The following is a 12255-nucleotide window of genomic DNA, read 5'->3' on the forward strand; positions in this document are numbered from 1 at the left end:
CAGGAACTAAGGGAAAGGCTACGCGCCGCATGGACGGTAGCCGGGGCTAACGTACGTTACGCCAAAGAAAGGTCTAAGCTGACCTACGACGCGAACGCGAAAATAGAAGAATACCGCATCGGAGATAGAGTCCTACTCCACAACGAAGCCGTACGGCGCGGGCGTTCAGCTAAATTGACCCCGAAGTGGATAGGCCCGTACGAAGTAATCGCGAGAAATTCGGCGGTTAACTACACTATAAAGATGGGTCGGAAGACCATCCTGGTTCACGCAAACCGCCTAAAAAACTTCAATGAGCACTAAGAAGGAAGCGGGATGGCCACAGCCGGAGAACGAACGGAAATATTCCAGGAATACGTCATTCAAGAATAAGGGGCACACAGTATTTATTTCGAAGTCGCCCTACATCTCTCGCCCGCATATCGGGCACTCCTCTCCGAATAGCCGGATCAATCCCAGGAAGTCCGGGGGATCTTCGTCGCTCGCGAAGACCCCAAGTCCCCAAATCGCCTCCACCGTCCGCCGGCACATGAATCTCCGGCGGCGGAGCTCCCTGAGCACCCGGACCCCGAATCTCTCGGCCGGGCTACGCCGGTCCACTCTCGTCGGGATGATTAGTTGTTCCTGAGGGGTAAAATGCACATCGTGAGAAAAAATGCAAGAATAAGGGGCACACAGTATTTATTTCGAAGTCGCCGTACATCTCTCGCCCGAGAGAGAGAGAGAGAGAGAGAGAGAGAGAGAGAGAGAGAGAGAGAGAGAGAGAGAGAGAGAGAGAGTTATATTCGGGTGCCGATTAATATTAGATATCGTTAACCGACAAATTATAATTCGTTTTCTGTAAAATCATTGTGAGATTTCCAAACCCTAAGTTTGGTTAAATTTAGTGGCGAGCCCACGCCGTCTATCTTTTGCATAATCTTATGTTCCTCTTTCGAATTAAAATACGTTAAACCGAATTCTTTTCTTGGGTTTTTGCTAAACTTCCGTTGACTTTGCTGAAGTGTAATTCCGAATCTAATATCCTATTTTTGTATACGATATCTTCCGTTCTTATTTCTGTAATTTCTTGATGGTGTGCCGTGTCTAATTGTCGTTGCCGAACCTTACTGTAATTTCATCGTTATATTCTCGGTGGAACTTTTGTGAATTTTGCGTGTCGCACATGTCCTTCCGACGTTGCGTGCGAGCCGCCCTCCGAGGCGACCTTGCTTGTTGACGTTCCTCGACGTCGCGCCTTCGGCCGATTTCGAAATTGGACTACCCGTACCGAGAACGTCTTTCCGCTGCAACGATAATGAAATACTACTCATTATAATATTCTATCTTTTTCTGACTAGAATATCTTTTCTGTGCCATATCTTGTATTAATTTATTGTGATATTTCTATTTATGGTGCTACTTTTCGTGTCCGCGATTTTCGAACTGGTGTTAGCTAACCCGCGTATAGCATCCTTTGTCGGGTTCCTTTGTAGTTATAATTTCTTTTGCGTGACTCTTTCTTATTACGGTTGTGGACCGCGGTTATAATTTCGCGAATGCGAGAATTGGAACCGCGCAGATCGTTTCGCTGCCATTCCTTGTGTTCCGATTTTTGTTGTTATCGCTATTTGTGTATATAATTTCCAAACGAATTTGTTAGTTTATTCCGAATAATTCGTTTCTTTCAACCGTATTATTTTCCGTGGATATCGTCTTGTAGAAATATCGAGTCCGCGTGCCCTCGCGTGCGCGCTCAGGCGTAGCGCCTTTGCTGCCGAGATTTTCCGATAAGCAGGCTGCGTCTATAGTCTTCTACATTATATTTAGTGATCCTTATTCTCTTTTGCATTGTATAGCTTCCGATTTTAGATACCGATCACTGTGAATTAATTTTATGATTTTTGTAAACCTATGCTTGGCTTTCACTCACACCCTCAGTAATGCCTGAGTTAATGTTTTTGTAATTGTGGGTATTGCGTCTATTGATTATTTGGACTTTTGTTCTGCTTGATACAGCTCTGGTGCGTTAACTAATTAATTTGGATTATTTTCTTATAGTTTTTCGTATCACTTTCCTATAAGTCCTTGGCTGAATTCTTTCCTTCCTTACCTCTTGAACGCCGCGACGCTTCCGACGAGCTAGCCTCCGAAGCGGCGTACCGTAGACGTGTAGTGGTCTAATTTTGTACTATCTTTCGAGTTCCGGGTAACCTTAAGTTTAATTACGTTTTCTAGTCTTTTCTTGGCCGTGGTGCCCTTAGGTTAGTTACGTTTTGAGATACCCTTTTCTTGGCCCTGGTGCCCCTATCTGTTGTGTTGGCCGTGTGGCCGTTAGGGTTAGTTTGCCTGGTGGTAACTTTAGATTTAGTTCGCCTGGTGGCTGATTTAGGTTTAGTTTGCCTGGTGGCAATTGGTTATCTCGGATTTTTGTGTCGATAACGAGCCTAGAGTTCGTGGTGCTCCTTAGAGGGTGCCTGGCGCCCAACCCACATTTTTGAGTTTGCCGAGACCACTCACGCTCCCGATTTCCGTTGTGTAGAACTCCGTTTTGTCGATGACTGAGATAACCGTCGCAGTTCATAAGGAATTTGTCATACTAATCCTTTATTAAGTCTTTACATAAAAGATAAACCTGAAGCTCCTCGAGACTTGCAGTACCCACGAGGTTTCAGGTACAGAATTGGAAGACTCAGGTATGCAGTAACAGCCGATAAAATTTTGCAATCCAATCCGTCTACATGAACTTTTGGTTCTGTACCACCAGTCAACGTACAAGGTTTTTAATACCCTCCAGTTTATTTACCCTATTCTGCAATAAAATAAGCATTAGAGACAGTTCCCACTTTCGATGGAACTAATATGCCGGTAGGTACTTTTATTCCGTCCTGCGTATATGCCAAGGAGCTGATCTCTCCAACAGTCATTACGCTTTTCGTCAGATTACTACATGACAAACTTCTAGGCGAAGCTAAATCGCTCCTCATAAATGAAGGAATCAGAAACTTTGATGGATTTATCAAAGAATTAGAGAAATTCTACTCAGGTTTAGCTTCAGTGGGCAAATTTTAAGGTGTAATGGGGACTATGTATCAAAAAGAAGATGAAACTCTGGCATCATACATCTGCCCATTTTTCACTTGCCTAGAAAACTTATCAGAAGCCCTTCGTAAAAGAACTAAAGGAGAAGGAGGCATAGTCGACAAGGTCAGACTTAACAAAGACTTGGTTAGAGATTGGGTATTATGTTTTACTCGAGTATTAAAACCAAAAATAGTTTCTAGAATGGACTCTGTTAAATTATTAAACAACCTTTCGGACACTTTAGAAGCCGCAGTGATCGCAAATCAGGAAAACCAATTCTATACATCCTTAAAGACTGAGATCCAGAATGTGACATCGACTAATAAAACAATCAAGGCTAAAACCCCTAACATACACTCAGTTCAAACAAGTGGCATAGAATGATGATTTTGTAAGAAGAGTGGACATGCAGTCGAGAACTGTTTTAAACAAGCTGTGCCAAGCGTCTACAAGCCGATGAAGACAAACAATAGTATATTACGATACAAGTGCGCAAAGTAGGTGATTCCCGCAAGAGTCGGGTCGGTTGTCGCCCGAGCGTAGCGAGGGTGACAAAAGAGACGAGTGCGGGAGACGCCTATGCGCACGTGTATCGTATACTATTTTTCCTAACAAGCTGCGTAAAATTCGATTTTGCACACGCGTTTGACAGTGCGGGAATGGGGCACTTTGCGCACGCAAACCCGTGCGCAACATTCGATTTTGCGCACGCTGTTAGGAAAAATCCTAATTCAAGAAATGCATACGTTTCAAATTCTAATCCCGGACCGGTAGTTTGTCGTTATTGTAAAAATATTGGTCATACAATTGAAGAATGTCGTAAAAGAGTCTATAATAATTCAGTTAAGAAAGGAAATACGGCCTTTCGAAAGCAATTCGAAAAAAGACTCCAAAGTAGAACCATGCAAATTGCTTCCTCATTATTTTACTCGATTATTTCTATCACAGTGATGCAAAGTAGAATCTTACACTTTGCTTCTTGATTCTTTTCCGTCGTTCATAAAGCCTCTATGAGGAAGTTCTTTGATTAATTTTGGCTTCCTCATAGAGGAAGCTTTGCAAGAGTTCACGAGTTATGTACTGTAACAAAAATGTTACAATGAACTCCTCCCTGCCACCTAGCTCGAGGTCACCACTGGCCCCGAGCACGAGTATTGCGTAGGGTATTGGGAATTACTGTTTATTGCGTTTATTTAGTGTTTTGAGTCTGTTGTATTTAGAGTTAAGATCCCCTCCCTCCACCCTTCCCTCCCTGTCATCATTCCCCGTAGGGCACTGGCTCCAGGACCATCATCGAGGACCGCTACCGTGGACCATCTACGAGGACACATCATCCCTGGATGGACCGAGAGAGTGGCTACGTTGCCGAGGTAACGGAAGGCATGGACAGGAGAAACAGCTGATCGAGACTCCCGTGGGATGATGCCCGCCAGCCCGCCACCATCGCCACCGAGATGCAGCCCCGGTGCAGTCCCGTCACACGGACAGGAAAAAGTCCCGTGTGACAGCGGTGGAGCCCTCTCCCTCCGAAACCGCGGACGTGCCCGGGAGGATTTTGACAGGCCTGTAGGCCGCTATATTTACCGGCGCGCGCCGGCAAAGCCAGCGCCGTGCCGCCGACACGAGACCCTGGACGGACCCGGCAACTCCGCAAGATATGAAAAGGACCAATGCCTTGCCATGCCGGAACTGCCGACCAATGCCAGAGTGCGTAGCCCTCTCAGCTGAGCAGCCCCAGCCAATCACCGAAGCCCTGGAGGCCCACGAGGGCCAGAGCGACCGGAAATTTCACCACTTCGAGCCAGGGAATTGAGAGTGATAGAGTGAACCTTTTGCGGATTGCGAAATTGCGAGTGAGAGTGGGATAATTGCGAATTTGGATTATATCGAGTGTTGCGGAATCGTTGCGTGAGTATTGAGTTATTGAGTTTTCCCTATCTCCCACCTTTTACGCCTACCCCCTTTTGCTTTTGCGTTTTAATAGATCGTGGATTTCCCCTTTTGGATTTGGCGAGCCGTTCCCACGTGGACCGGCCTTTTTGCGTAGCTTATCTTTTTGAGTTTTAGTCTGGCCTTCCGCCAACCGCGTGCGGCCAGTGGTATATTGCGTGCGTTCTAACTTAGTATCTTGCACCCCTTTTGGAAAACCCCATGCCCTTTCCCTTCCCCGCCATTTTTGAATATTGTGAAACCCGAGGTATTTGTAAGTAGCCATTTTCGCGTTCGGGAACCTTCCTCCCTGAGACCCCCTCACATCCTCCCCTGCTAGCCGTGCCATGTCGCGTTAGAGTAAATATTCGAGGAACTTCTGAGGTCACTCAACGGCGCTACGCCGAATAAGTAGCTGGCGTCCATTTGTTGTTTTCGAGATATCTAGTGCCGGTATGCCCTCCTGTCCCTCCTGGCCCCTTGCCAATACCCTGCTCCCCCGTTCCCTGATTCCCCTCGCCCACTAGTCCGTTTAAACGTCCGGTGTGACACCGCGTGCTCCTGCGTGAGCCGCGTGTTGTTAGCGTGTTCGGAGCGGTTTAGTTTTCTATGGTATTAAGTTCTGATTTCTTTGCGGTTCTATTCTTTTCTTGGTATTGACATTTGTAGTATTAATTATATTCTCCTCTACTTTACACCGTGTTTCACTTTCTTTTGAGTTCCCCCTTTCCCGTGGTATTAGCGATAGCTGTTCTTGCGAGACCCTGGGCCATTTCCGTGGCCCAGTACGTCACAGTACATACAATTGAATTTTGTTACTTACAGGAATAAAAAATAAAAAATGTATAATCTAAAAAAACAAGCCACGTTATATACAGCTATGAAGCGCTGTAACAAACATCGTTGCATCATATTTTTGTTGTGTACAAAGTTTTGGCTTACTTCATTAAATTTTACGGAAGCTGATGCAATAACGATAATTTTTTGAAAATTTGAAAACCACGTAAAATCTGAACCGCTTTAGCTATCTTGTCGAAATTCAATATCAAAAAACATTGAACGTATCTTCAGTTTCGAAGAACTATTTAGCTGAATCGTCGAACCTTTACGAAAGTTAGAGCAACCACGCCCTTTTTTCAAAAAATTCAAAATTATATAAAATCTGAATGACTGCATATATTTCATTAAAAGTCGCAACATATAAAGAGGAATAACTACTTTACTTGCGTGCCAAATTTCAGTCCGATCGCTCTAACGGTTATTGAGTAAGAGGCGATTGAATTTTCGAAGCCCTGCACACACACATACATACACACACGCGCGCGAGCATTTTTTCTAAACCACTTTTCTTGACGTTTTAGACCATGTTAAGTATTCTAACATGAAAATCTCGAAAAAAAATTTTACATGAATACATAGTTTCCTCTATGAGAAAGCAAAACGAGTCGAATCTTCGACAATTGGGCGACAGTCAGAACATACATGGGATACGCCTAGTGATAGCAAAACCAAAGGAATAATTGCAACCATCCACGTCGGTAACCCAACCCGAGTCCCAACAATAAAACTATACTCTCCCGAAATAATTAGTAATCCGGTTATGATGATAAGCTCAGGAGCCGAACTTAATATAATTAAGAAAAGTTGCATTAATCCTGAAACACCAGTGATAGATACAAAAACATACTATCTCAAATAAATTACACCGAATTACGTAGAAACCCAGGAACAAGTACTACTTCACATAGAAGAAGTGAACACTATATTTCATATAGTATCAGACGATTTTCCTATTATACAAGACGTAATTATCGAAGAACCGTTTTTTAATGGAAATGAAGCTGTAATTAATTTCAAAGAGCGATATTTGGAATTTAATGACTACACTATTCCCTTCGAAACAGCAAGTTCAATTACACTTCCAGCAAGAACTAAAATTCAAATTTCTGTCAATATCATAAATACTGAAGTAATCGCAGGGTATATGCTTCGTCTAGATGTGGGTAATAACGTATACTTAGGTGAAGCTTTAGTAACCAATCGTGAAGGCATCGAACATATTCTTGCTATCAATGTATCGCAAGAAGAGGTTATTATAGAAAAACCTTGGGTTAAGTTACAAGAATATTGGGATAAACCTTCCTATGCTGATGTTGCTAAAATCACTGATAAATTTGCTACATTCATTGAAACAAATAACTCTTACCAGCTCCATAGTATCAATGATATTACTATTTTACAAGAAAACAGAAATTCTAACTCCTTGAACTCTTACGACTCGATAACTTAAATCAAGAGGAAAAGGATTCGGTAATAGAGTAAATCAAAAAGCATGGTAGAAACTTTCATTTACCAGGTGAACCCTTAGAACCTTATGAACCCTTATCAACACTAGACAGTACCGTTATCCGCCTATACACAAGGAGGAGATTAGGAAACAAGTCACTGAACTATTGGATAACGAGATTATCAAACCGTCTGAGTCAGCCTATAATTCACCACTTTGGATAGTGCCTAAAAAACCAGATCATCAAGGAAACAAAAGATGGAGAATGGTTATAGATTATAGGAGACTTAGCGAAAAAACAACAGGTGACGCATATCCACTTCCAAATATTACGGAGATATTAGATCAATAAGGAGCCGCTAAACACTTTTCAGTATTCGATTTAGCTTCGTGATTTCATCAAATGGAAATGGCATCCGAGGATTGCCATAAAATAGCATTTACAACACCACATGGACATTACGAATATAATTAAATGCCTTTTGGATTAAAGAATGCACCTGCAACATTTTAAAGACTTATGGACAGAGTACTTACGGGACTTCAGGGAAATTAACTCTTTGTATATCTGGACGATATAGTAATTTATGCTAAATCCTTAGAGGAACATCAAATCAAATTCGAAGCATCGATGTCTAGACTTAACAATGCTAATTTCAAACTTCAGCCAGGTAAATGTGAATTTTTACGCAAAGAAGTTGCTTATCATATCTAGGGCATATTATTGGCGAAAACGAAGCAAACTAGATCCAAAGAAGATAGAAGCAGTATGGAAATTTCTAGTTACACGAAATCAAAAAAAATATTAAACAATTTCTGGGCTTAGCAGGTTACTACCAAAGATTTATTAAAGATTTTTCAAAAACTGCGAGTCTATTGACGAGTCTTTTAAAGAAAAATGTTCCGTTTTTATGGAGAGAAGAGCAACAAAAAGCTTTTAATACTTCAAGGGAAAAACTTTGCAAAAATCCAATTCTTCAGTTTCCAGATTTTAGTAAACCATTCGTTCTAATAACAGACACCTCTAACTATGCGATAGGTGCTGTACGCAGTTAAGGCCCAAACGGGAGCGATTTACCAGTTGCATATAAAAATTGCAAAAAAAAATTAATCAGTGATCGAAAAGGAGATGTTAGCCATCATATACGCCGTCAAACACTTTCGACCTTATCTATATGAACGAAAGTTTACATTAGTAACTGATCACAGGCCGCTTACGTGTCTTCACAAATCCGCTGACTCTACATCCCGCATAATCGAATGAAAGTTAAAACTATCCGAATACGATTATGAGATGCATTACAAAAACGGGAAAATTAATCTCAATACAGATGCATTATCGAGAAACCCGGTCGAATTAGAACAGGCTCAACTTCTACCTTTAGAGGCAGAAGATGCCAATGAAGAGTACGAATCCAATTCAAGGTCATCAATACAATCTCATAGAGACATTTCAATTCCTATTAATCACGGAGAATCTGACGAGGACGCAAACATAGGTGTAACGACCGTGCTCGTCCATCAACCATTAGAGGGGAATGAGGACGATACAAGAAATTCTAATCAGGAATGCACTGAAGAAATAATAGAAGGAAATCTTACTATGATTCGATTGCATATTTCGTAGACAAGTCAGGAAAACCTATAGGGAATGGAGGTGACCCTTTAGCCGAAGATGGTAGACTGCTTAAGGGACCACTTAAAGCAGGAGAAATTTATGAGCATCAAACAAGAGGAAATCTTCACTTTATTATGATGCTCTCTCACATTCATGCTACGTCAGAAGAAATTCAAGAATTATTTGAGAATTTAATGCATCGAATCAAATCTCATAAGATTAATACAATTAATGTAGTGTATATTTTTATAAGCTGTCATATTCCATGAATGCATTTTCACTTATGACAACGTACTACGCTTTCTTCCACAGTAAAGCAACCTATGGAGTAGTTGCCTGGGGAGGAGCGTACGATAATGCTTTATCAGGTTTACAAAGAGCACAAAATAGACTAATGAAAAAAGTTCGTATTAAAGATAATAAAATAAGGCTGCCTTTATCTATAAAACAAAGTTTTCTATTAGAATCAATTCTTCATAACTACAATGATCTATCAATCAAATTTAAAGAATCTACCAAAATCACTAGAAATAAAATCACTCTACCTATCATAAATAAAACTTTAGCTTTGAATAGTTCCAGAATTATAGCAATTAAACTGTTTAATAGCTTAGATACAAATTTAAAAGAAGCGAGTAAAAACAAAGACTTTATTAAGAGGCAATTAAAAATATTGATAAGCAAAAATACGCAAAAATTGTTAAACCTCCATTTAATAGCATTAAATGACTTAATCAAATAGGAGGATTTTTGTATAAAGCTTATTTGTAAGTGTTATTTCTAGTTTTAAGTTTTTAATTTTAATTTTTAGTTCTATAAGTTAAACTAGGTCTGCGCACAGGTTTTTGTAAAAAACCTCTTGCAGATTTTTATGTAATGAAATCCCATTTCATAAAATGTATCCCAATACACCTAGTTCAATAAATATTATTATTATTATGTCTCTAGGGAACATAAAAATAGACTATTGAAATGGGACAAAATCAAGGAAATATTTCAATCTTTAGTAGGTAATCAACCTTTAAAGTTTATTATTTGCACTAACCAAGTCAAAATGTTACAACTAAATCAAAGAATGAACGTTATCGCAGAATATCATTCATCGACAGCAGGAGGACACAAAAGAATTACTTAAACTTACAAACGCATACGTCAAGACTATTGTTGACGCCCACATGTGGAAGGGAGGAAGGGACACGGCAACCAAGAAGGGGAAGGCCAAAGAGGGGACAGTTTTAAGATAGGAGTAAGTTGGGGCAGTTTCGTTTTGTACATTAAGCAGTGTTCACTGGCAGTAATATGTAAGTTCTTTTCAAATATATAACTCATTCTTGTATCATAGTGTTTTGAATTCGTGCCTTCCTATATTACTGGACATTCATTCGTTCTATTGACACATAGTGTTCATGATTAATAATTCGAAACCTAACGTCACATTGATCGGTAATGACAGCGGAAGCCTTCAAGTTCTCAGATTCTTTGCATTTCGTTACCGAGCAACCGCGTTTGTTATTTCGTCGGGAATTCAATGCACCTGGCAGTTGTACTAGTTGGGTCAATTGTGCTCGTGGAATCGGCTCGGCAGTTGGCCAACCGAAACGTTGCTTGGGTCGTCGGAGCAACTGTGTGTGTTATCCTAATGGGGATTCAACTCACCGGGCATTCGCACTCGTGGAGTCGAATGTGTTTCGGCGACTGATTGCGGAACTGCACGGTTCTATGAGCGACCTCGAGTGTTGTTCCTATGGTGGTCCAACATTTCGGGCAGTCACGCGCGATCGGAGAACTGTGCTCTTGGAACTGTGAATGTTATTGGGGTCGCAATGCGTGCATGCATCCGTCCAAGAGATCGCGTGTGTGATAGAATTGAGAACGCTGTGTCAATAACTCTATGGAACATGGGAGGATGATGCCAATTTATGATAACACGATGGCAATGGTCATGGGTTATAAGCATAGTGTTTTATAACAATAAACTGGTCCGAATGCACCTGTTGCTCTCCCAATTGTAACAATTTGCAGACACAACAGAAGCAAAATCACAAATACGACAACTATTTTTGGAAGAATATGAAGCAAGATGTTAGGAGATACATACTAGCATGCAATAGTTGTCAGAAGAAGAAACTAGTGCGTAATAAGACACGTCAGCCGATGATAATCACTGACACACCACTCAATACATTCGATAAGGTTACTCTAGATCTCGTAGGACCTTCACCATTCACTGCTTCCGGAAATTGCTATATTCTAACTATTCAAGATGATCTCTCAAAATATTCAATCCCTGTGCCGATAGGTGAAATGGATTCTAGTACAATGACTGAGGCGTTTACTAAAAATTTTATTTGCCAATTTGGTACCCCTCAAACAATTGTAACGGGTTCAGGATCGCTGCTTCATCAGTTCTTTCATGATAGAATTTGCTAAACGATTTCAAATCAAATAACTGCAAACCACTGCTTTCCGAGCACAATCCACACAATTCAGATTATCTGAAACATTATAAAACAGGCAAAGTCGACTAGGATCAGTGGTTAGAGATGGCGATGTTTTCATATAACATTAGTTATCACGAAAGTACAGGATATACTCCGCACGAATTAATATACGGTAGAACAGCACGTATGCCGTCAAGTTTCGTGTGCGAATCAACCGAAAGAACCTATGATAATTACCTAGAAGACCTAATGGATGATTTAGACAACATTAGGCGACGCGCTTGAGAAAACTTACAAAACGCTAAACAACGATCCAAGAAATACTATGTTCTGTTCGCTCGTAACAAGATCCTGGCTCGAAGTGGCGGGATTTCCGGTCGTCCTGGCCCTCGTGGACCTCCAGGGCCTCGTTGATTAGTTGGGGCTGATCAGCTGAGATGGCTACGCGCTCTAGCATTGGTCGGCAGTTCCGATATGGCAGAGCATTGGTCCTTTTCATATTTTGCTGGGCTGCCGGGCCTTCCAGGGCTTCGTGGTGGCGGCACAGCGCTGACTTTGCCGGCGCGCGGGCTGGCTGCGCGCGCCGGTCAACATGGCGGCCTCCAGACCTGTCAACATTCCTCCCGGGCACATCCGCGGTGTCAGAGGGAGAGGGCTCCGCCGCTGTCACATGGGCCTCTGTATTACCCGTGTGACGCGATTGCCCCGGGGCTGCATACACGTGGCGGTCGTGGTAGGCTGTGCGAACGTCGTTTCCTTGTGGCCAGATCAGCTGGTCCTCCTGTCCATGCAATCCCTGCCTTCCGTTGCCTCTGCAACGTAGTCACTCTCGCGTTCCTTCCCGTGGTAATCGTCGCCCTCGTCGTGGGTCGACGGTAGTAGTTATAAGCCACTTCTGGCCGTCACAACAAACCCCC

At 41.9% G+C, this 12255-nt stretch overlaps 1 long non-coding RNA gene across 1 annotated transcript; it reads left to right on the forward strand.

Annotated features, from left to right (window-relative positions):
• The first annotated feature begins 6 nt into the window (after positions 1 to 6).
• On the forward strand, positions 7 to 10233 carry LOC112495456. Its single transcript, XR_003061915.1, has 2 exons — positions 7 to 9907; positions 9989 to 10233. It is a non-coding gene; the product is annotated as an uncharacterized LOC112495456 (long non-coding RNA).
• The last annotated feature ends 2022 nt before the right edge of the window (positions 10234 to 12255 follow it).

The sequence above is a fragment of the Cephus cinctus genome, unplaced genomic scaffold (assembly GCF_000341935.2).
Source record: "Cephus cinctus unplaced genomic scaffold, Ccin1 Ccin1_scaffold0104, whole genome shotgun sequence".
NCBI classification, from domain to species: Eukaryota; Metazoa; Arthropoda; class Insecta; order Hymenoptera; family Cephidae; genus Cephus; species Cephus cinctus.